We start from the raw sequence: 27,672 nt of genomic DNA, 5'->3' as shown, positions 1-27,672 counted from the left end.
CCGCGCGTGCGACGCTATAATGCCGGAGTTACGATGTCGGCGCGCTTGTTCGAAATCAGTTCATGAATCTTCGTGCTCCCACGTACGTGCCGCGTAAGTCATCTTTTGTATGCATCCTAACTTCCGTCTTTCCCCCTTTCTCATTCTCACCCGGCGAATATGCGCGGAACGACGACGCGACGTACTCGATTCTTTTTCATTATGCGACGTGACTCTTATTCGGGTTGCTTAAATTCTTTGATTAACAAATGGATATTCTAACATACAGAACGTGTATAGAGAAAAGGATCGTGTATTCAGATCTGTTTAAATAAAACAGTTTATCGAAAATGTATTTTACATAAATGGATCTACATATATTATGTTCGCTGTTCTGGTGATATGGCAGAATTCTTAGCGTGACTTGTATGATGTTTAAAATTTTTATCTTCTTCCATTTGATCAATATCCTGTCTTCATGTTCTTCTATTTTATCTGAATATCAATATGTATGTCTCTCTCTTTCTCTCTCACCTGTCAAAAAGATGTCGATTCAAATGTCAAATGATACTGGATTAAAATAGGAATGCTCTTAAAATGTGAAAAATTCAATAATGTGCTCCTTGTTCTCACTTCGCATCTAAATGTATTGTAATTCTCATTTATATTCCTTTACCCCAATGCTGATGTTACAGTCGTTAAAGTCGTCGTAACTGCAACGCAGCCATTGAACTGGTATTTGAATTTTAAACGGTATTCACATCGATCCTAGAAAATCGATTGTTAACCCCTTGACGATCTCTCGTCCACATTAAGACGAACAGTTTTCGGAAGAAAGGACATTTCTTCCAACTTATTCATATATTCCCTGCTTTACATTTCAATTCGTTCAATTCTGGAGATTTTTATATGATAAAATCCGAAATATATATATTATTTAATCAATGCAGCTTTGAGAGCTCGTGTTCCATTAACTACCATCACCAAAATGTGTAGGTAATAATAATATAACAACAGACTCTGTCACGAGCTAACAACGGGCAAATAAACAATTTAACGCGATGTTTATTAAATTGTACATTTATACGTATTGCACTTAATTATGCATTACATATATTGCAACTAGTATTGATGCATTCTTTTGAAGTACAATCACAACTGAATTAAAATGAGAAGTATCATTTCTTTTGCAAAAGCTGTCTAATTCGGACACTGATGCGTACGATGCACGATGATTCGAAATTCCGAATTTGGAACTCATTTGCAATTAGTCAACCATAATGTAATTAGGATGAAGCATCATGTTCCGCTACTGAGAGATATGATTTTCAAACTGAATATGTATTCCTGAATACGTTCATATGTTCCCATGTTAATTAATTCGTTCGACCAACCGTCTATCTTGTATAATTTTGCGGAACACATACTCTTATTATCAAGTGGATAATCTGTCCAAACTCTTCGTTATTAACAAACTATTACCTTGCTCGCTACATTCGCAATAACTTATTTTGCTTGATGTACGTAGATGTTACATATTGTATTATGTAGTATCGCCAATCTTTTTACCTTACATTTATAAGTTCTATAAATCTAAATTTATAACAATCCAATTTGCATCGCTCACACGTAAAAGAAATTCTTCTATCTTGGAGTTGGAAGATGGATTCCTTAAAATTTTTATAAAGAGATATGATATTTCATTTGATAAGAAGAGTGTTTTATATTTTATAAGAACGACATAATAACATACTATATTATATAGTTTTCTTTTCCAAAATTTCTTGTTGGCACATTATTTGAAGCTTACCAATTCAGAACATATTGCAATTGAAATTAAGTAATAAGAGAAAGAAAAAGAGAGATTAGTTTATGCGAGAAACGTGATGACACCCATGGAAGGGAGAGGGCTAGAGAGTTGGTATGAAACGCGCTGATGTTTCCGCAAGCACCTAACTATCGGCCATTCATTACGGCAGCCGCTTCAGTGGCTCGGAGCCGAACTGCCGCAATTCATACTGTGACATGATGCTTGATAACAAAGGCGGCCCGGAGATCTCCCTCCTTATTAATAGACGACCGAGTCTGCCATAACTAAGGGTGGAATGGTTAAAACCACCTACTCTCTCGCCGATGAACGAAGATCGAGAATAATGTACGACGCGCGTCCTGCGGGTTTAAGCCTGCTTGATCCCAGAGGGAGGAAAACGGCAGTGCAATAATTAGAAGTGCATCACACACGAGTGCACGCGTGTGTTAATTCATATTCGTCATTAGCGCGCGAATCGTCGATCGATGACGGGATTAATTATGACACTAAGTAGGCTTAGGATTAATCCCTCGAGCTCTCGTTGTTTCGTGAATGCGGGTCCCTGCGCGACCCGTTACTACCGTAAAGCGACAGAAAAAGAAAGGCATTTCCGCTTTGACGGCGTTGTCGCGACACGCCATGATCGATTGTGACGTATCACGTTCATCAACTGCGAAAAGAGAACGGCACATATTGACTTTGCCCACTTTGAAATCGCTTTTTGACATTACGCCGCGATCACGCTTATCTTCTAGCCGCGATCTCTACTCGAACGCTATAGGCTTATACACGTACGTATCGCGCCATGTAATTAATTAAATTAATTCTACGTTTGCGATGTGTATGATCTTACGAAGCGATAAGCAATCTTTGTAATTGGAACACCAACCTGAACGCCCGTGATACGACAAACTTTATGCATAATCATGTAACATAACTAAAGAGTTAACGGATTATAAAGGGAAAGAGAAAATCTTTCTTCCGCCTTCATTTGTCACGTCTGTGAATAAATATATGTATTCGCATAAAGCTGTTCGCGGCTTTTAAAAATAATCTACCGAGGAAAGAGGTGGATACACGTGATCCGCGTCGAATCAGTCTGCTCGTTTATTGTCAACGTGGACCATCGTAGAAAGCGGCACTTTCTCAACGATCTTCTCTTTACTATACATATATCTATTTCGCTCGTAGCGCACGAGATTCACCATTGGACTATTATGACACGCGTTTGTCTCACAAACGAGGCTGGTAAAAGCAGAGATAAACTTCAACCGTGAATGAAAGTGATACTCACCTATTACGTTGCCGCTTACGAAGACCAGCGCTCCCCTTCGCGCACGTAGCACTAACTGAAAACTGGAAAAAATCTCTGCTCACTGATCACTTGTCAAACACGCCGGTTCCCCTCACAAAACACTGTTAATCGGCGCCCTTCGCCACTCGTCTCGCGTCGCGAGAACGAGCCCGCGTTCTCTCCGTTCTCGGCCGAGCGATCTATCGTTCGAAATCTCGTCGATTCGACGAGAGATACCTCTCGGGCGATTTAGCCCGCGGAGAATCCCCACGATTGATCCGGGGGCTCTCTCGGAGCACAGCGGGATGCTGCGGTCGCCGGGAGAACGAGAGCGAAAGGGAGACAGAGAGGATAGAGTCGCGCGCGCGGTAAAGGCGCGTGCGGTCCGGACACGGAACGTGAGTGCCGCTTTGGTAGAAGCGACTGAACCGCCAGGCCGGCGGAACGCGCAGGTCCTACGGAACGTCCCACGTCGAGCTCCGGCGGCAGAGCCAGCAGCGGACAGGTACTCGTCGCTCGGCGAGGGAAAATACTGCCGCCGTGTGCAACCCCCGGAACGTCGCCAAGAATTCGCCGCTTAATACGTTCGCCCCCGAACTAAAGGCCACGAGCCACGAGCGCGCGAAGGGCGGAAATGCGCATATGCGAGGGACTTCGGGGGATAGGGTCGACCGGATAGATAGCTGGATGGATAGGTAGAGATATCTTGCGTGTTCTGAAAATTAAATTCCCCGAAGAATTATTTTAACTATTTCGGAGCCGAAAGTCGTGGGGAGAATATACGCTTATATGCTTGCTCTTTGATCATCGTACGCGAAAATATATAATGCATTTTCGGATTATGTTATGTTATGCTATACGATTGAAATAATTGAGAGGCGGAATTATTTCATTAAAAGTTGATTGCGTCTACGTCGGACGTGCTGAAATACGAAACAGTGAAAGAGCGATGTATGGCACATGATTATAATGAGATTTAATGAAGTATCGGTTAATTGTGATATCTGGAAAAATGTCAATTAAATAATTAGATTTGCGATGATAATCTCATTTTAAAGCTTTTTTTACGCTCTACAAATTATATCGTATGACATTTTTACGTATGATCGATTGTTTTTGAGACATCGAACGAGAAAGGGAAATAAAAAAGTATAATATTTAGTTTTTTTCTTTTTACTCATTATTGTCGTCCGAAATTGCAAAAATGCTCCAAATGAAACTTGTAGAGCGTAAAAAAACCTACAATTTTTATTTGTTATTCATTTTATTTTGTTGAAAATTACGTCTTGTAGAGCGCCTCAAAGTGGAGAGTCGTCGCCATCGCGTCAGCGGCGCGTTTGTTACGTCGATACGCGGCACCGAACGCTTTCGCTAAGATTTTCGACTTCATTGACGCAAAAAAGTAACATAATAGGTGTTTTTATAGGATTTTTCCCGCTCTACAAGTTACGTTCAGTGATATTTTGGCGTACGATCGATAGTTTTCGAGATATCGAACGAGAAAAGGAAAAATTGAGCATTTTTGTTCGTTTTTTTTTCTATTTTATCGTTTTTCGCACACGAATCTGTATAAACGCTTTAAATAAAACTTGCAAAGCAATAAAAATCGTAAAATGTTCTTATTTATTACTTTCATTTCGTTGAAAATTCCATATCGCACTACGCAAAGTTGCAAATAAATCTTGCAAAGCCTGAAATTATTGTAGCTATTTTGAAACCGTCAAGTTTTCTTAAGGGAATCAAACACGTATTTGCCATTGCAGATAGTTGTTTTGAAACGAAAATTGTTTATTACTTAATAAATAACAAGTTATTCGTATCTTGAACGTTTTGGTCGTGGCTGATTGTCGCCATCGTCTTCTTGAAGTTGAACCTCATTCGGGTGTTGCTCGTCGTCTTCGTCGTCGTTGAAATAGTCAAGCCCCACCTGCGCCTGCTGAGCTACTGCAGTTAATTTCATGTAAATGCAAGGGAAACTGCAGTGGCTCGTCTGGTTGCCGAAAAGCAGGCATTAAATGTTCGATGATTTGCTATCACTGTTCCGGACAAACATGCCTGAATTCGATAACTCCGGCAGAAATTATGGCAAGTGAAATGGATGACTATTTCAACGACGACGAAGACGACGAGCAACACCCGAACGAGGTTCAACTTCAAGAAGACGATGGCGACAATCAGCCACGACCAAAACGTTCAAGATACGAATAACTTGTTATTTATTAAGTAATGAACAATTTTCGTGTCAAAACAACTATCTGCAATGGCAAATACGTGTTTGATTCCCTTAAGAAAACTTGACGGTTTCAAAATAGCTACAATAATTTCAGGCTTTGCAAGATTTATTTGCAACTTTGCGTAGTGCGATATGGAATTTTCAACGAAATGAAAGTAATAAATAAAAACATTTTACGATTTTTATTGCTTTGCAAGTTTTATTTGAAGCGTTTATACAGATTCGTGTGCGAAAAACGATAAAATAGAAAAAAAAAACGAACAAAAATGCTCAATTTTTCCTTTTCTCGTTCGATATCTCGAAAACTATCGATCGTACGCCAAAATATCACTGATCGTAACTTGTAGAGCGGGAAAAATCCTATAAAAAACACCTATTATGTTACTTTTTTGCGTCAATAAAGTCGAAAATCTTAGCGAAAGCGGTCGGTGCCGCGTATCGACGTAAACAACGCGCCGCTGACGCGATGGCGACGACTCTCCACTTTGAAGCGCTCTACAAGGCGTAATTTTCAACGAAATGAAATGAATAACAAATAAAAATTGTAGGTTTTTTTACGCTCTACAAGTTTTATTTGAAGCATTTTTGCAATTTCGGACGACAATAATGAGTAAAAAGAAAAAAACTAAATAACATACTTTTTTATTTCCCTTTCTCGTTCGATGTCTCGAAAACAATCGATCATACGTAAAAATGTCATACGACATAATTTGTAGAGCGTAAAAAAAGCTTTAAAATGAGCTCTGATTCGACCTTGTAACTTTATTAGAAACTGAGTTATCGCGGAAAAACGTCATTTTTTCACATTTTTTGCGATGATAATTATATTGGAAATGGTAACGGATTAAGCTTCGGCTTCGTAATGACTTATGAAACAAGTTCTGCATTGCCGCAGGATTTTCGAGCTCTATGGAATTTCGATTTAATTAATTAGTGCGGTACGTAGTAATCGGTGACAGATGTTATGGCTGAAGATCGATATAATAACGAATATCACGCGATGAGGAAATTCATTCGGTGTACGTTTCACGAAATCCGTCGTAATATCTCTATCTCTTTTCTGGGACCTCGGACCTTGCCATTTTTCTGGACATCCAATTATATCCGGTACGCATTTACGGACGAAATTTTCGTGCTCTTCGTGATTATCGCGTTTCTACGAATGTTCTGGAAAAGCTCCTCGCAATTAGTCAGTCGGTCGATATCGCGATTGCCGCACATTATTTGCAAAGGTATGAAAACAAATTCGCACTGGCATGTCTCGCAAAAAAAGAGAGAGAGAGAGAGAATTACTCTCTCCAATCTATATGTACATACTGCAAATAATACGATAGAGAGGTACTATTTATTCAACAAAATATATGTATGGCTCTGTAATATAGACATCATGCGGGGTTCGCGGAACGTTGCTTCGCCGCATATAAATCTCGCGTAAATGAATTAGCCGTTTCAGATCGGTTTATTCGCGAGTGTATCCTCTCCCTCGTAAAACTCGAGGAGCTTATTACTGGCTAATACTACTTCGCTCCTTATTTATGGCCGGACAAGGGCGCGCGCCGCGCTGCGCCGCGCCGCGCCGCACCGGTGTAATACGTGTGGCATGCGAATATCGAGTTGTGCGATTCACCATGCATAATATTAGCACGATATTATAGTTCCGCCGTGGATTACGGTAGGGGTCGGGCCGAATACCTAATAAGGATTTTACGACTGTCTAGGAAATCCGTGATTAGGTTCTCAACTATATAGGTATGCGAGCGGAGTCGCAACGTAACCATCGCTTGCGCGCGTTCGAGCATTCGTACACCATCGACATGCCGCCGGCTCCGTGTCCGGATATATTGATCCAAGACGAAGATGAAGCTCCAACGTATTGTTGGTGAAGCACGTTAGAAGCGCGTACACAGTAAAAAATAAAACGTAATTTTAACATTTTTTACATGTCCCAGAAAGTCCACTCTAAATTTTAAAATGACTCATTTATCATGTGTCACTTGTTGACAAATTAGAAGTGTTAATTAATTGACACTATACTTTACATTTATATCTGTTCTTTTGACTTTATTTTTCAAGTTATATTAACACATGATATTAATTATTTTACAGATTTTACTTAAATTATGTGTAATAGAAATATTTAATTTTAGTAAATTTAATTATTTTGTATGTCAAAGTTTACGATTATTTGAAAATTTACGTTTAACTTTTGTTTATGTGTTAAAATAACTTTAAGATGTGTTGATTTTTTAAAGTAATTGTGTTAAAAGAACTCAAAATAATATTTAATTTCTAAATGACATATATAAAGTGATAAGCTATCACGTTGACATAAATGTAACACATAAAATTGTTAAGAAAAAAATAACATAGCTATTGTATGTTAATTTTACATTGAAATAATAATCAAATTTTGGTAACACAATAAAATTTTAATATATGGACCGCTATGTACACACGATTTTTTACCGTGTATAAGCGAAGATTGGAACTTTGCTACGGAAAAATTGACGTGAAATTTCCTAGAATATAATATGCATCTTCTGAAATATCCTGGTATATGTTTGCCTGGATCAAAACACGCGTTTTATTATATGTATATCTGACTGTTAAATTAAAAGTTAATAGAGTCGGAAGTAAATTTCGTTACATCGTTGGTGGATTTCTTTTGTGGCAAGACCCAGGAGACTAACATACAAGAATGATAAAGCTTTTGCTCCCACAATTTGTTCATGGCACACGCATACCGTTTGCATTTAGATTCCGTGCCAGAGTTCACTTTACGGGTTTCATTTCACGTCCTTTGCCCCGTTTAAAGTAAAATAAGAAGCGGAATTTATAGAATTTTCGACAACGAAATCGTTCTTTCATCCGTTTCATCTTGCATTAGCCTTTCGAGGTAAAACCCGATGAATAAAGATATCCTGTTCTTACGGAACTGTGTTTTAAGACCGACAAATAATCGGCGCGCAGTTTGTTGAGTGGAAAAAAATATATAAATTTACAAAATATTATTAGACTGCAAAGATCCAACTCGATCGAAGATGCACTTCTCTATCTAATTAAATCAGTTTAGCAAACTAATTGTAAGATGAACATATAACAGATATAAACGGTTAATATTTTTAGTGTATACGATTAAATTTTTTATGTATTATTTATATATGGTGTATATGTGTGTGGATGGTTTCTTGTCTTCTATACATATACATATAAACATATATTAATATCCATATCTCTTTTAAAATTCAAATTTCGAATTAACTTAGAAATTATGAAAGTAGAATAATTATCAACTAAAGCATAAAAGTAAATTTGAGCCAAAGATATGTGAGCTTTAGTCGAAGATATGTTGACAGGTACCACATATAGATGATAAATACGTAATAAATTATTTAATCGTATACATTAAAAATATTAAGAATTTATATTCGCTATATATTTATCTTTTGCTAAACTGATTTAATTAAATAAAAAAGTGCCATCTTCGATTGGGCTAGATCTTTGTAGCCTAATAATATTTTGCGTGAATTTATATACTTTTTCCACTTAATAAACTGCGCAATTATTTGTCGGCCTTGAAACACAGTTTTCGTTTGGAACAGTAAATTTAACATAATTAAGTCAATCATCGATTTGTCGTGACACTAGTATTGTCACACTCTTGGCGGAATTTGTTAAGTTAAACAAGGAGCAATAAATTTCAGACTACATATTTTAAGAGCAATAAACTGTATAATCAATTTAGTACCAAAATCAACACAGCAAAGAATTTTTTTAACATACTTTATTCTTGTCGTGACTAGCACCGCGACACTTTTGGTGAACTTTGTTATATTTAACAACGAGCGATAAATTCCAAAGTAACGTATTTTACGAGTATTTGGTTAGAGAAATATGACATTTAATATTAAACTTATACGATTTATTTTCTATTTTCGGCCGTTTTGCTCTTATATGCGATTACTTTATTACGGTAGCAGGTATCAGTACATTTATAAATATTCAATATTTTTATTATCTCTTTGCACTATTTTAGGGCAATAAATTATGCCGTATATCTGAACTTTTTAGTGGTGGAGGTGCTATAAGGTTCACAGAGGTGAAGACAGCACTTTTCCATTTACTTGTTACAGTATTCACGTCGGTTTCACTTTATTGATTTAATTAAATTTATTATGAAACATTACAAGTTAATTATTATAGAAGGGAGAACATTCTCGGTCTCAAACGCGCTCGATACGCCGTAAAAGTGTGGCCTATATGAAAATTCCAATAATATTCGTCGTATCGTCAGGTAATTGCGCAACGGAGCATTCCGCGCGGAAATTGCCTAGAAATTGCGGAGAATACGGCATGATCTTACGGCTCGTCGGTTACGTTTGCGCGGGAGCTGTTTCACCCGCGGCTTATTATTGGATTTTCGACAAGTTCGAATACTTATTTAATAAGATTATTCCGGTGGGTGCCGCGAGAGTCTGCCGCGCTCGGGATCGTCGGTTCCTTGTTTCGCTGGTTAAACAGTTTCTCCATGACTGCGGCGTGGCGCCGAGTTCGCGTTTATCGATCTGCGTCCGCGCGCGCGTTTACGTTTTTTCGCATATGATTTATTAATGCGCGTACCGCGCAATGCTTCGTCTCAATTAGCGTCACCCATTCTCGCAGTAGCGGCTTTAAAAGTGATCGAGATAGGCAGTCGGTCAGAGCATCAAAAAATGAAACGCTTGGTGTAACCCATTTACAGTGAACAAAGTATTTTGCATTATTAATTTATAAGATACTATTATTTTATTTTAATTTGACAATCCATTTTTTTGTAATAAATATGAGATACGTCTAATTGTAAGTAAGAGAAAAGGAAAATGTATTGATAAAAATTCTAACACGCGCTGTGCGTAATGATAAAGAAAGGCGTGTACAGATAATAATATTAGGATCTCTATACGGCAAAAGAGGACGATCACTTTCGCTGTGTCGTGACACGCCATGGCGTTGTAATGATTTTATTTACGCCGTCATATATCATCGATTCACGGCTTTTCCTTTGCGCGTCACAATTAAAACGCAATGAAGCCCCTGCATCGAACCTGATTGAACGTGTCATAACCGCTGTTGCGAATTGCGATTGCTTACACCGATAATGCCATCTGCTTTACTTTCCGGTGCAATGAAAAAACTCATTTGCGAGCGATATGTTCTGCCTCATATAACGATACGAATATACAAGTGGCCAGCCCGTATCGCGTTCGATTTTAATAATCTGACGAATTTGTAATCACACATAGATCGACTATTCGAAATAATCCTTTTTTTTTCTCGTTTCACAGGTGTTTCCAAAATGTGATATTATCTAAGGAAACGAGAAGAGCCGGTGACAAGAACGAGGTAATGTAAATTCATTAATCTTGCTAAAAAATTAAGGAAACTTTAACACATATTAAAATAGTTTAATTTTTAGTTATTTAATTATTAAATTAAAAAGTTATAATTGAACTTCGAACTTTGGTCTCTGCATGGAAATGAGTTCGTGGAACCGGCAATTTCGAACAGTTACGAACTCACGGCACATTATAAAAAAATTATCGATAATTCCACGAAAAAACGTGCAAACATTTCTCCATGCGGCGAATAACTGCGCGAGATAGCCCTTTTCGTGATGAACGACGCGAATATCTCAGCGTCACTTTCGTATACTTTCCCCCGTATGCACCGAGGGCGGCTTATTTATGACTGTTGCGCCGATAATTCGTCATGCTACGTCGTTGCACAGGCCGCGAGCGCAATTAAACGCAATTTCGCTCGTGTGTGCCTGCAAGCGCAGCAGTTGCAGGCGCGCAATCATTGTCGCGCAGCGAAACTGCAAGCCGCACTCCGGTACTCCCGGGCGTTCGACTGCGACGCGACGTTTGCGGCGTGAAACTTTCGGCACGATCCAACGATTTCGCCGGCAAACGCCGTCGCGTGCTGCAATTACACCCGGGAGCGGCGCGGGCGTGCGGACGACGCGCTCGCCGAGTGTAACGGCAACGGCGATCGCCACTTTTCGAATTATTACGTGCCCGCTCTCGACCCGGAATACTATACTCGCGACACGTGCACTCATTGCGCTCGGAACACGTGCGACCTACTACACCACCACCACCGCGACCGACGGTGGTGAATATTTCGTACGCTGCCCCGGTTCCTAGATCTGCTGTCGCTCGAGGCGAGCAAAATCTTCCGCCGTCTCGTTATAAATACTAGGTCAGTTAGTGTTTCGATTCTTAGCTTCGACGATGGATTTTTTATATTTGTTTGAAAAATTAAGTCGATTTTTACTCTATAGTTTTTTTAACACTTTGCGATTTTTATATTTCAAGGATTCTTGAGGTGGAAAATTGATACGCAAAGTGCCACGGTTATTAGAAAGATACCGCTGTTCTAAGCAGATGTTTAATTTTACTGTCACCTAGAATTTGCGTACGTAAATACGCCGCGTAACCTCATAATTGTGGCGTTATTTTACCTGTGAAGGGCAGGCGCTCTAATTATTTATTTGACGGATAAAAATCATAATAATTGACGATGGGTACGAATAAATATATCCGCGTGGAGGTGATTTAAATGAAACGTGACGCAACGTCGGGGCTTTTCAGCGTGATAACTATTAATGTTCATTACCGCTTTTGATTTAATAACTTCGTCGCAATTTCATTGAATATTAAAAAGACATCATGACATAATGGGCTAAAGCCATTTTTGACATGTATAATATAACCGTGACGTTACGTGCATAAATGTTACGGCGCATTGTTCGTTCGACGCACTTGACACCTCTCGACGTACAAACGAGAACGATTATTGAATCCGAATTAATGATTAATTTTGCTTGTAAATGAAGATATACGCTGGCGATGCATTATGTATTAACATTATCCGACGTGAGGTCGGAACAAAAACACGTTTCGGCTCTGTGACGAGCGCGATCGGTAATGATGTTATCAGTGCGAGCGGCGGCGGCGGCGATGGAAGCGCGGCACGCTTTTAGTTTATAAAGCGGGCGAATTTCGAACAAAACGCGACGGAAGCAATTCGACCGCCACTAACGTTGCCGTTTTTCAATTTATTACAGAATGATCTGTACGGCGCGGTAACGTATGCGGCCCGCACACACCATCATTGTTGCGCTGAAATACGCGTTATCCCGCCGCATACATTCGTATATATCTGCCGCTCACAAATGCGCATCGCATTTGCGTTGCATTCGTTCGTACGTTTCCGAGCAAACAACCGCATGCGACTGTGGTTAGCGACCGGCATAGTTTAAACCCTCATTTACCGATAAGGATTAATAATTAATTTAGGACTTATAATTGATGCATCGCATATCATGCGAAGGACCGATAAATCCGACGCAGCCCTAATAATAAATTTCAATATATTGCCGGCGCGTCAATACAGTCTTATTTAATCGTTCGCTCGTTTCATCAACACACATTATCCCCGATAAGAGAGGCAAAAAATGGAATTTCTGTTTTTTCAGCGCGACACCGAAACCGGATGAATGCGACGGAAACGTGCGCGTATACGACAAAGGGCGTTTTATAACAAATCCAGTTCACTATTTTTCCACGGTTATAAATACGAAATATATGATAACAGCTGCCGGTATAATTATTTAAAATTCCCTTGAAATTCGCGATTAATCGATTATAATTATACCGCAGATAAATAAGATCACACACGCGTACGTGTTTACATCATGTTATCATACATGATATCGCGGGAAAGATAGGTAAAATAACGTTGATAAGTTGATCTCGTTATTTATTAATTGTGGATTTTTTTGCAAGAATATATTCATTAGTACAAAATGTAGCGGAAATGTGTCGTGCTTATTTAAAAATTAAATAGGAAAGACATGCATAAAACATTAGTTTCTAAAAGATAGCATACCTGATACCGATATTGCTTCAATCTAAAATGAAATTCATTTATTACATTTCCTCTTTACCCAATTTCCATTTTCCATTTTACTCTTCGAGGTAGCGCGTTAAGGCCCGCCAATCGTAGTCTGCGGTGCCGAAATTGAACTGCACTTTGATGCGTCATCGATCACAATGACGAGCGAGGGCGAGAGCGTTTCGCGATATTTGGAAATGCGACGCAAACGAATTGAACCGCACCGATCCCGCCGAATAGCGATGTGCAGTTTTTTTTTTTTTTTTTTTATACAAAAGGTCATCGAATTTCACCAGCAAATATTTACCGCCCGCCACGTTGCCGAATACCTGACGGCTGTCGCAACGCAACGCATCGTGCGGCATCGTCGAGACATTGCACACGGATTTTGGTATTTCGACGATGCAGCATGCCAAACTCCTCGAGCGTGCAGTTATGCCGAAAAACCGTGTGTGCAGTTCAGGCGTAAACATATCTTATGCCGGGTACTCACTAGGACCGTGCAACGTGCAACGCAACGGTTGCTGCAACTGAGTACGTCTTATTTCGGAACAAACCTATTGTGAAAAAATTGTAGCAACCGTTACGTTGCACGGTCCTAGTGAGTACCCGGCCTTAGATGGTTGCTGCCACGACTAGACAAATTCATATGTGTGTGTCGAGGTGTGTGCGTAATATTTCTAAAAACCAAAATTTTTAAAGTTCTGCCAAAAAGATAAAAATTGTCAATAGCGAGCTTGGGCTTTCAGAATTCTAAAATAATAATCAGGGGTCCAACTAGAAATATTGAAATTCCATAGATAAGCAATAATCGGTAGTATTTATTTGATTAGTAAACAAGATTTTATTTTCCAATTGTTATACAATCTGTTATACATTTTTATACAACCATGTATTTTAACGAAAGTTTCACACGCATCTCTTCATGTAACGAGCTCCAAAATGAAACTTTATGTAAGATTTTCCCGACCATAAATCCCGTCGTCGTTGCGGCGAATAAATTTCTGTCTCGCAGGAATGGACGGAATGGAGAGAAGCACGACGTTGGTGCGTGTTGCAGTTCGTCACGCAATATTGTTGTCGTCGGCGTGTAATCTCATTTAACATGTAGTCGGATGAGCGGAGAAATTTTTGTGGCCGGGAAAAAACGCGTGAAAGTAACGGCTGCAGCGGTTTGCTCCTCGAGACATTCGAGAGCCTGCAGAAGTCCAGACTCTCTGCACCCACCGTTCTCGGTTTCCCCGGCATTCCCGATTCTGGACGACGGCGAAATGCGGGGAAGGGGGCAAACGTACTCCCAGGGGAGTACGGTTACCTGGAACTTATGACGTTACGGTTCGACAACCGAGAGTACCTACGTAGTCGCTCTTTCCGCATCCTTGAGCTGCGAGACTTGGGTTCTCTCCCTGCACGATCTCGTCGTATTCACGAGTACCGCGCTGTGTTACAGCTGTGGCGTACATACACGTATGCATAACGTGTCCTCGTTTTCGCTCACGCAGCAGGGAGACGAGAGCGTTTCCGGAGATTTCGCCGAGCGAGACTTTGCGCGAAACCGCCTCGGCGAAATTCGTATGACATTGCAGTATGACGTTTTATTGAAGTCTTACATAATGTTGTGATTATGGGTGTGTATATGTGTGTGTGTATAAGTAAGTTTTGACAGTAGCTTTAAAGCTAGAAGTACTGGTAATACTATCGAGCGTATGTTCTCTTTCTTTTTATCTTCCCTCAAGTAAATCCCGAATTTTCGTGTGAGGCCTCTCGCTGCTTTCTATTAAAATATTGATCCCAAGTTTGTTACCGTCATCAAAACGTTTATAATATACATAATCTAACAAAATTTCTGACGATGTATATTATAATATTGCGTTTCTAAGCACGTAAAGATGTCTTGCCTGGAAAGAAGAAATCTCAAACGAAATTCTGGAAATGTCCGACTTGATTGAATCCCATAAATCCCATAAAATTGGACACAGGCACGTGTTCAGAGAGAGAGAGGTGGGGGGGGGGGGGGAGAGAGAGAGAGAGAGAGAGAGAGAGAGAGAGAGAGAGAGAGAGAGAGAGAGAGAGAGAGAGAGAGAGAGAGAGAGAGAGAGAGAGAGAGAGAGAGAGAGAGAGAGAGAGAGAGAGAGAGAGAGAGAGAGAGAGAACTAGAGAGAGAGAGAGGGGGGGGGGGGGGGAGAGAGAGAGAGAGAGAGAGAGAAAGCTTACTTGGCAGAACCAGGAATTCGGTTGCACCTGCGAACGACTTTATTGCTCCTGGAGGAGCACAATTACCGTGCCAACATCGCCTCTCAGACTCCACGTCCGGCAATTTAGAAGAGTATTTTTTCGATGGACCAGATTGATTCTGAGAAAACTAGAGTCCCAGAGGCTTATCGAAGGTCCACGTCCTTACTTTCTTTTCATTTCTGTTACTCCTTCTCTCCTTGTCCTTCCTTGCTCTTAGCTTGTTCTTACCAACCAAAACGAGTTACCCTTTGAACAATCGGCTGGTAGTATTACTGTGCGAGCAAGCACGATGAGATTCCTTAACCTGAATAGCTTAAGGAAATCGATTCGAGCGAGCGAAAATAGAACGAACAATTCGCAGTCATATGCAGTCACCGATGATTTATAACATCATCGAATCCTTTTTGGCGTTTAATATCAGGTCAGTCAATAAATTCATGTAATTGTGATTCCGCAGATATTTTGGCGTAATAAATTCTTGGATGGAACAGAAAAATATTGTCAACAAAATGACAAAGAATGTACATAGCGGATTAAAAAAATAATATTATAAAAGTATCATGAGAAGAGAGAGCAGATCTCACTTCAATGATATATTTGAGATGAACTGTAGAGCAAGACTGCCAAGTAAGGGAAACTAACAACCAATTAAGTGCGCATTATAATTGAAGGGATGAAGGTTGAAGGTACCGCGACAATCGATATTACTTCCACGGCGAATGAACATCGACATTGCATGATGCAGACCTATGAGCGGACGAGCATTTAGCCCGGGCTTATCCCGAGATCTCGGTATATTCGCGGTAATACTCGGCCATTTATAACCCTGCAGTTAAAGGGCATAAATCACGAGGGAAAGTAAATGTACGCACATTTAAGTTACTACCGCGGACGCGTGGTGTACGTGCCATTTCGCCATTGTTCCGACGGCCAAGATTCACGGCGCCCTGCTTGCCCGGCTTTTGGAATATGATCTTGCTCTTTAGTACATCGAGAGAGCAGGCGGAATGGAGAGAGAGAGAGAGAGAGAGAGAGAGAGAGAGAGAGAGAGAGAGAGAGAGAGAGAGAGAGAGGGAGGGAGGGAGGGAGCCGCATTTGCTTGAAGCTTTTCCCGCAAACAACGTAACTCGTGGCGAAATTGTACTCGACATTTTAATACGATTAGCGTTACGATGAAATGCTTCTAATAGATCCTTCATGCGCATACATTATTTAGTAAAATTGTGGCTCACGAGAAATGGGGTTTGAAACGATTGTTACATTTCTAAAATTGCGTTAATAAGACAATATAGATACGGTGCCGAAAACTTGTTTTCGGATTGTTTTCAGATTGTAACGGAACTTTCTATTGGTTACGTAACGACTTTAAGTAGAAAAATTGCGGGAGTTCGAAAATTGATCTCTACGCATGGAGTTGAACGACGTAGACGTGTCTGTGACCAGGTTGAAAATGTATATTAGAGCGGCGAAAGTTACAGTGGAACTAATTTGACGCAGTGGGCTCCTTTGGTTTCACGGCCTGTGAATCTCAATTTTATGTACGAACTTGTTCAGCGAGTTGCTCATTCAAGTTGGAATTAGGTGCACTCTTAAAGAGATATTTAAGTAACCATGATAGGTACTCGTTACGACACGAAGGTAAAATCGCAGAGTTTATGAACGATATAGAATAAAATATACATCTAATATTAAATACATATTCCGCGAGAAAAGAAATTCATTAAATTTTACAATATCTAATACAATCTTTAAACTGTTGCAGTTTGTAACGATATCATCACTATTACTTTAATTATTACAAAAATGTAAATTTTAGTAATTCAGATGTCCGAAATATTCAAACTCTCGGTTGCGACAGTAGATATCGAGAGAAATAGGGAAGGAACGATGTTGTCGTACCAGAATAATCGGATGTTTAAAAATTGCGCGTAGAATCCGCTCGTACTGGTCAGACTAGCGTCACAGCGGTACCGAAATACCGCTGATTCCGTAGAACGAAAATATACAGCTCTCGGTGAGCCGGCCTTTACGGAATATCGATCTCGCGTGGCACCAGAGGTGCACCTCGTGCCTCCGAGGTTTGCTACAGTATTAAATGTTGTTGTAGGACCGCTGACACGGTACACGACGACGTTTCGCGACGCGGAATATTACGGAAAATTTACTCCGACTGCTGCACACGGAACGTTCATACATAGTTGCGTCATGCGCTCCCAAGTCATTCGTTAGAGAAATCGCCTCGGATGGAGAGAGAAAGAGAGAGAGAGAGGGGGGAGGGGAGAGAAATAAAAATAAAAACTTATTTTATTCTGGAAAATATAATCTTCAACAATAGAATATGATGCAGTATATAATCAGGGATATTAATATGCCATCCGATCACATTTATTTCGTAACATACGAGTCGCTGATTCTTTCTGTTTCCTCACAATGAAGTAGTTAAGTTACATCGTTAATTATACAAGGGAAAAAATATATTTCTTAAATGTCTTAGAGAAAACCGCTGAGTAAGAGCTCGCTGAATGACATTAATGCTCGCGTTTGTACAATTCTGAATAGTAGATAAACGTGTCCTATATAGGGACCGTACATTTCAATCAAGGAATTCAATTTAAAAAAGTATTTATGTCAAGAGGGTAGGGAGAGAAAATCTTTCACTAAAATGAGGGATGCAGATTCCAGGGCACTGCATATATTAGGAAATATACAAGACAAAAGTGTGTAAGATAAAAAATGAGAGCGTTGAAGGCGGAATGATATTTTAATTTCACGCTTGAAATATCGCGAGTGAAATGTGCGCAGCACTTTGATATTATGCGCCCTTCGGGCAAAAAAAGTGATGTAATATACTCGACAACGGCACAGTTGACATCGTGTCGTGTTTGTTAACGGACAAAAAAACAGGGCAAAAATAATTTTTATTAAATTGCCAGCCCGTTGCGGAAATTTCGATATTTCGTTTCGCCCGTGATACGCACGGAATTATGAAATATCCCGAATTAAGCGGCGAATTTTTTCAAAACTCCCTGTGATCTAGAATTAGGACACGTGTTAGCGTTGCGTTTCGCATCGCGGCGAAACGACCGTCGCGAACGAGGAGATCGATAAAGTGACAAATTCCCGGTGTAAATTTCGGACCAGGTATCCTCCACGCTCGAGAGAGACTCGAATGGACTCTCTCTCCACGTCTCTTCATTAACTCGCATTAAAATTAATATCCTGCCATATCAGACGTTCTGTGTATCCGTCTTCGCGGATGCTTCACGATGTCGTGAATTGACGAACCCGGTCTTCGTTTTCGCTCGTTCCGCCCAGTCGCAACGCTGCTCTTTTACCGATCGTTATACCCTCCATCGCTCATTCATGCGGGCCGCGAAGTCCTTTTTGTTCGTTCCCCCAATTAAGAGTTTGCTTCACGAGCGCGAGTGACATTGCGGCTGTCGGTTAACGACGAGGTTGACAATGAAGAAGATTTTTAGATGGGGTAATTAATGATTCGCCCACTATTCGCGATGCAGTTATAATCTCCGGCCAAGTCCAATATGCATATTGAATTCTTTATTCTTTGTTTCTTAATCGTTCCATTCGTTATTCCTCACAATTTCATTGTAGCTCCGCTAACGTTACTCAATTATTATTATTATTATGAATCTAGTTTCGCGGTGTTATCGTTAGTTTTCCTTCGAGTGTTTTGCGCATCTCGAGGAAATTTATATACAGCATTTCATCGTCGAGATTTAAATCCGACGCGGACGCGGGAGAGGGGGAGAATAAAGTTTGCAACGGCGAAGGGTGTTTGCTCATCTCGTTGCAGGTGCATACCTGCGTAACTAATCAAAGGTACTTCGAGTTAGCGCGGCGTTCACGATTTATATTCATTAAGCGGTAAGGTACACGGCGCGAAGAAGTTGCGAGGCCGGAAAGTTTGACGACGGGGTCGTTTCATAAATCGCTTCGTCCGGACTTCTTTTTTCCAGCTGGCATAGCAGTCCTTTCACATCGAATAGTCAATTTTTTCGAGACTTTGTGTATGTATCATGCGTTTTTACCTCGTATTGATTTTATTGGAATACCATGCCAGTTTTTATGCAAAAGTCACCCTTGCAGACGACGGGCGATTAGAAACGGTTGGAAACTTTTGAAGAAACTTACTCTGTTTACTGACCTGTAAGGGCGCGCGCAACTTTTTAACATAATTATGTAAACTAAATTGAATGGGATACTACTTGCCGAAGAAGAGAAAATTAAAAACTTAAAGGAAGAAATAAAAAGTGTAATCTCGATGTATATCCACGGTTTTTATTTGAAAAATTAAACGGGCAATTGTGTATCCTGGACGTACATGGCAGCATGCAAGAAAATAAGTCACATCGAATTAGTTTCCTTGTAGGCCATCAAAAATACCGGCTTTAAGTGACATAAAATAGCGGCGAGTTACCGTTGCAGAAGGTAAAAGCTTTTACGGGAAATGAGCGCGGGGGTTGCCCTTCCGGTTTGCTGGCTCGCCAGTAGAAACGCTTTACGCCGACGCTTAAAAGCAAGCGGGTAAGCGACTGCAACTAGGCGGTGGGTATTAAGCGTAATCGATAATAGGTATCGACGGGCGGACGGGGAATTTCCGCGATCATAGGAATAAAGTCGGACAGTGGTAAACGTCGCGCTATAGTCAGACGGCGACCAATAAACGCGGCAGCCCCGGGCAGGCGCTGCGGCGGCAGCCAGCCGGCCTGTAACGACGGGCCCCGTAATGGCCCGCCGTGAAGTTGTAACGTCGGACTAATGGCGGCGATTAGTAGAAGTCAGTACGTTTTATCCTGCGGCGCATAGAATTTCAATAAACTCCCGCCGGGTGCCGGCGAGGCGAGAGCCGCGGCGGGAGGGCGGGAGGGAAAGTGGCGTACCACCGACGATTCTCACATAGTTATAACCGTAGACGCCTCGAATCCCATTTATTCGGCCTTATCTAGAACGGACATGTCCGTTCGCGAATAGCACGCTCCCACCGCGAGATAATTAAAATTAGCTTATCTCGCCGGCGAACGGCTCGCACGCGGATAGGATCGGCAATAACATACACGCGCCAGCGCGAACGAGGTTTTCTTTAATCATCGGCTCTAAAGGATGGGGCTAGCTGCGCTCTCCTCCGTCGATGATAATCGCCGGGCGGACGTTGCAAGCGCGTTATTTCACCGCGGTCGACGTAACTTATTGTTAGGATCCCGTTACAAACACGCGTTACAGTACGACGCGCGTACGGCTATATACCAACGCCGACTATATCCAGTCATCTGAGAACGTGCATTAAAGTCGTGCCAGATAAAACGTCCTACTTGTCAGCGATTTTTCAACGAAAGATAGCACCGGGGTTAGAGTAAGAGCATTTCCATTTCCATTTATGCTTTAGTGTCGTCGCGATATTTTTTTTTAGATAAAACCGCGCGATGCGAATTTTTGATAGCTCGCAAGCCGTTCCCATATCCCGCCGCGATTCTCCATTTTCGAAGCAAGTATCTTCGTTAGGTTAACGATACCGCTCCGCCGATATCCCATTACGAAACTTGGCGCATAATTCGCGGAAAGTTCGCGTATCAGGGGATATAGCTTTGATCAAAATGGTACTTGCGCGCACTTTATGCATAGTACCGAATAAAGCGACAAGCACACAAGCATATCGAATCGATATTTATTTAACGTTCTCGTATCGTAATCAAAACGCGAACGTGCCTATAATTATCATGCGTCTTGTCGCGATTCGACGTTCGCTATATCGAGCAAAGGTGTCGCAGGACTAAGGCATGGACTAGCCACAATGCGGCTACCGGAACCAATGCAACAGCTGGTATTCGACAAATTGGTGGAACCTGTCAACGGGATGTCAGCTACACATAGATACGTTGACAATCACATTTATCTCCGGACGGATAATAATAGAAACTTCGCGACGTGAAAGCCGCAAACGAATGAAATAATGGCTATTGATTGATAGGAACGACCCGATGACGGAAACTGCTGTCTTCCTTCAACGAACTAATAATTGCAAAAGGCATATGAATGTTTAAACGTGTCGCAAATATTTAATCCGTATTTTCTAGCGTTTTATTTAATTAAGGAACACATGTTAATTTAATGAGTGCGGTTATTTAGTAATTAAAAACTGTAAGTCAGGCACTTATCGTAAGTGCCTCGTATAATATTATACAAACTTGTTAATACGACAAATTTTCTCTGAGCAGAATTTTTGTCGTATTATGAAAAGTGACATAAATAGAGAATAGTCTCATTATTACGTAATCGTCAATTCGCTTTCTTTCGAAATGGTACAGGGAATTTAGCGCAATTTTCTCCCGTTAACGGCAGCAGTAATTATGAAAGCGCAACTGCTCGTATGCCATTATGACGAGATAAACCTGCGCGAGAGATCCATAAATCCCTTCAAAGAATCCTACTACGTTCTTTTATGTCCATTCTCCGTAGAACTCGCGGCTTTTCTTTCGTCGATGCGCATACTCGGGGGATAAGCGGACACGATCTCTCTCAAGGCAGAGAATTTTAATCCATTCGGAGCTTATACGTATGAGCATTAGCCGAGTGAGGAAGTTGATGATGCGCATTTTAATGCACTTCAACGAGTGTACTTCATGATATTATGATTGCACTTTATGCGATTATCTTTTTGAAGACAATCTTAAAAGAATTTGCTTGTCCTGAGAAAATAAATTAGTAGGTTTTTGTTTCTAAAGATTTATAATCTATCTCTTAAGGATATATATTTTATGTATTTCTTTTCATTTCCGTTAAAGATTAAAATATCTTCGAATTGTAAAGATGGCCTTCGTGTAATGCTTCGAATTATATGTGCAAGAACAAGATCTCGTAATGGCATCCTTTAAAAAGCCAGTACAACGTCTGAAACTCGTGCAAAGTTTCCGCAAAGTCTCGCGGACGTGCCGATCCAGCGTACCGCTACGAATGTTGTTATCTCACAAGTTTGTGACTCCAGAGTGTAGTTAGAGCAGGATACAAGCGATGAAACAACGAAATTTCAAAGAGAGATTTTCTTTCTTGGGAAAATCTTCGTGGAAGGTACGCTTCTTTGCCGCTTCGGAAAATGGAATATAAACGGAATAAACCTCTCATTACAGGGAAATAAAACACGCAGAAAGTAGGGCAGATTTAAAATATACACAGTAAAAAATTTTGTGTCAATGGAAGTCCACTCTCAATTTTGTGTTAAAATAACTCATTCATCGTGTTATTTTTGACATTTAGAAATGTTATATCGACATTTATAACATTTCTAAATGTCAAAAATAACACGATGAATGAGTTATTTTAACACAAAATTGAGAGTGGACTTCCATTGACACAAAATTTTTTACTGTGTAGACACTGGATTAACCTTATTTATTTAACTTTTCTCTTGCATACAAAAATGAAAGGCACTTTTTCAGTTTCATCTTTTATAAACAATATTTGAAATAGAGTTCGAAACATTTCGATACTATATTATTAAAGGCATTAGCTCAAAATGAAATATTGGTTCATATATCTTCAACTTTATTACATATAGGTACATACATAGATACATATAGATAACCTGTTTCTAGAAATTCCCTCATAATTTGTCAGACGTATGATTTGCGCGATTTTAGTTTATTTTATGTACTTTGGCGAATATTTCAAAGTTAGCCACTCGATGACAAACGGACGAAAATCCGAGTAAGTCGAGCGTTCCGTTCTTGAGATCTCGGAGTAGCGCAACATTGCGCTTTGCTCGGCGCAAGTAGCAATCCTCGGAACCCGTCGCAGGTGGTACTCCGCACTCTGGAGCGTGCATATCGCAGAAAGTCCGTCCAGTGCCAAAGTTAAATTACGTCCAGAGCCGCTTCGACATCCTTCCACCCTGATCCACGAACATAACGAACAAATTGCACGGAAGTTAAGACGACTTTAACTGATTGCCGTGCGCCACTTATCCTTCGGGAACTGATATGGAGAGAGTTTGAGAGGCGGGTAAAAAGGGAGGGTTTCGGTAAAAACGAAACGACGCAGCGGTCTCGACCGAACGCGGCGTCGAGTTGAAACACAACATTGCCGCGGCAGAGCGGGAGATACGAATTGACGTTGAAAAAATCTGACCCCCCGTCGGTCATTTAATTATTCGGTAGCGAGCGCGGCACACAATGTGTGAAAGTACGTTTCCATTAGTCGCGCGAAATTAGTGGGCCGCTCGCCGCAATTTTCGATATTTCGCGTTGGGATACTTCTGCACGCGCTAATTCGCCGCCGTAATGACGCTATTACGAAAAATTTGCCAATTATAACGTGTCTGCTGGGTGCTTACCGGTCGGATATTCCCTGAAATTATCGTCCCGCTGGTTGAAACGGGCTCTCTCCCGCTACTTTTATATCGTGCCGCTTGTACATACATGCTGGATTATTATGCGAAGGTTCGTAACCGCGCGTTACGCGCCTGAACAAATAGAGGAACGCGTAAAGCGCGTCGAGGAAAAAGCTAAGCAGTTTAATCACCGCGAAAGATTCTCCCTCAACAAGGGCAGGTAACGTTCCACCGGTGATTGTAATTTAACGATCGTCTGTAGTCGCGCTCTTTATTACCGCGCGCGGTGGACGGCCGACATCCACGGTATTTCATCTCGAGTTCATTAATATTCCCGTCCGGGAACGGCGCGGGCGGCGGCAAAGGCGGCGGGCGAGCCGTATGAGGCGAAGAACGGGAGAAGAGGCCGCGCGCGCGATTTTATATGTCGGGACACGTGGCTCACCTGATGTACGCGCCAAGTTCGTTGCGCGTTCATTGCTGAGAATCGGTAACACATCGGCGTCCTGTCTGCCGCCGCTAAGTGAAATTCTTGAGAAGTTTAATTTAATTATACGTGACTTCGGCCGCGCGCGAGGCGATTAATCCTGTCCTACCAATAATCTCTCGCATAAGATCAAATATCCTCCTGCCCCCTCCTCCCGCTCTCGCTCTCCTCGATCAGTGGTATCCCATTTCGCCTTTCACGCCGCGGCGCCGGCGTCGATGAAAACTTTGATGGAGAATATCTCACGGAATAGCGAATGCATCCTTGGGATAACTATATGAGATATTGTTAAATTTCGAGGGCGCGTCTGAACAATTATCACATCGCTTAGGAATTAGAACGTGGAAAAATGTGGAGTGTACTTTAGATTCACGATTTAGAAGCAAGCGAAGCATGTCGCGCGGCAGCTAGGCGGTCTCGCCATTGTCCGAAAAGCTCGCATAAGAATGTACAGGCGCGATAAATTTCGCGTCTGTCGTCGACTCGCCGACTTGGCCTTAATACGCGTGACAAACGAGCGATATTACATTGGTCAAGCGAGGACCGGTTGAAACCCGGCGATTTGTTACCTTTTGCGGTCACGCCGAGACACTCGCGACCATTGTCTCGAAGAAACCGTAAATTGCCCGATCTTTAACATAATTCACTGGACATCTGCTGCAACCGTCGCGACCTGAAGTCGATTTTGTTGAGGCGGAGGGTCCTCACGCCAAGTTTCAAGAGGCGTCTAGAAAATAACCGCGGCTACGAGCGCGAACGTCGCGACCTGAATTTAAATTCACGTGGGAGAGGGTCCTCAAAATTTCAAAACAACCGTCGCTCTAATATCGCTCAACGTCATTTCGCTCTTAATGTCCACGATGAACAGACCAGGTTTTCATTTGCAGTATGTAATATTTCTGAAATACCGTCGCTTTAGTTTGCGGACAAATTTAAAATGTGCAATTTCAATTAATTTCATTTACGATTTTTTTAATGGATATGGAAAACGAGTCGTACGAAAACCACGAGTAAAATCTTTTAATAACCAGATTTGATTCTGGAATCGTTAAAAAGAGCGATTGAGAGAGAGAGAGAGAGAAAGTTAAAGGGAGAGGGGGATATGGATTTGCACAGCTGAGATACGGTCAGCATTCGGGATTTGCTGCGCTCTCGGTTGGGCAGGTCGTGCACACATACGCCCGCATGAGGCTTCATAGTACCTTCGCACGTGTCCCAGAAAGCCTCACGGTATCTCAGTTTGACCGTCAGTCCAGCAGTAAGCGATGTTAAATGAGTTAAGCTCGTTCATCAAGCGAAGCAGCTCAGCCTCGCTCGCGCTCGCGCTCGCGCCATTACGTCGTTTAAAGCCGTTTACAAACGTCTACTCCCGAAAACTCTACTCCTCGACGCGGTCCTTCATACGGTAAACGTGCCAGAATTTTCGTGACGAAGCTTAATTCCAGCTGGATCTTACTTTAGAGTTAGAAGCTGTTATATATCCCACGCATATTCGCCGCTTTACTTGATGCAGTTGTGATATATATTTTGTATATAGCTTCAAATTTTATATATTGTATATTCTACTCTATCCATATAAAACTTTATTAACGAATGCTGATTATTATTAGTTATCAGAAATACAAAAATATCGAGATAATATATAGGTTTCAAATTATGAGCAATTAGAGTTGATTTATATGGTATTGCATAAAATATGGTTTTTCAGGTCCATAATTATATTTATGCGCATTTGATCTCTTTTTTGTTAATATCTGTCTATTATTGATTTTTACATGCAAGTAATTTTATTAAATAAACATTTGAATAAATAATTAAATTATACTTGACGTGTGATGAATGAATTACTAAATTTAATTTAAAATTAAACTAATAAAGTTTCTTTATTTGCAATTAAAAAATAAAAGTTAATTTATTGTTAACATCTTAATATTTCTAATATCTATATTTTTACGTTTTAACTGAAATTACGTAATTTTTATAAATCAAAGAATCAAAACAAATCGTCATTTTCTTGCAGCAATTTAATTTCGCGCGTATTTTTGATTTTTCAAAAATTACATAATTCTTGATTTATTCAAGTCACGCAATTGCATTCTTCTCGGAATGTAAAAATTTAGGAAAAATAATGACAAATATATAAATTGAAGTACAGAAATATATTTTCGAACAAAGATAGGTATGTATTTTTATTCTTTAAATAAATATTAAACATGCGCTAATGCGATTCATATCAAACTTGTTTGAAAGGTATAAAAAATAGGGTATCTGTGACGTACATTCCTTTCGTAGTAACTAAATGTATTTGGTACAATTAACTATTTCGGTATGAGAACAAAGTTTGGTATGCAGCCTTGGTCTTGGTTTGGTATTTATTATGACGTATGGTGCACTGTGTTGTGATGTAAGGAGGTCGCCACACTGCTATTAGTGCTATTTGTATGTTGGCACTCGAGCAAGTACTTAGTGCCGTTCTGTGTGTCGTCGCAGTAATATCCCTTGAAACGCGATAAATTTCCTTTGAACAATCAACAATCTTTTTGCTCGCTTAATTAACTCGTACGATAAATGAGTCGAGTACCGAGATAATAATTATATTATTTATTAAAGCAAATATATTTTTTCGCGCGATTTTCTTTGCGATTTCTTCGAAATCGAAGTAATAGGGGATTTGAATTGCGTTTATTCGTGTGATAAGCATATGCTTTAAAAATATTTGGGTTCAAATGTATGTCACATCATGCTTCAAAGTTTTCGTCAATTTAGATGTAATTCCCCGACTGTTTCCCGATCGAGGACATGAAGTAACATACATACACGTAAGTGCAGTTACGAGTTTGAGCATGCAAACTCTACGCGATACCATTGTTCAACTTCGCTTATAACTTGAAAAGTATTGTAACACATTTTCGTATCAAGATTCTTGGTTGTAACAAATATATCTCTATACATCTTATTAGAATATATTCTATTAAAATATTGTACAGTGGTTATGAAAATGCAATGGTTATGAAATGAATAGTTTGAAATATAAAGAACAAAAATTCGGCATTTGGTTTTCAATATGTTGTAACGAGACATGATCGAATAACAGAAAGTAATAATACATCGAGTATTTATTAATAATTTCTTCTATTTCATTGGATTTCGCGATGTGTTGATCGGAAATGTGCAAAGTCCGAAATGCGATAATTCCAATTTGATTAATGCACGATCATAATTAATCATATTTCCACGAATGAGTATGTGTAAAAGTGAATGCAATGAAGAAATCTGGGCAGAGAAAGATGTTTATAGAAAACATTGGACGACAACGAAACAATTATCAGAGGTTGCTTTATTATAAATTTATTAT

Source organism: Temnothorax nylanderi, unplaced genomic scaffold (assembly GCF_030848795.1).
Source record: "Temnothorax nylanderi isolate EJ_2023f unplaced genomic scaffold, tnyl_v1.0 TNYL_tig0417_pilon, whole genome shotgun sequence".
Classification (NCBI taxonomy): Eukaryota; Metazoa; Arthropoda; class Insecta; order Hymenoptera; family Formicidae; genus Temnothorax; species Temnothorax nylanderi.
The sequence above is the reverse complement of the archived record's forward strand: the minus strand, read 5'-3'. Positions refer to the sequence as shown.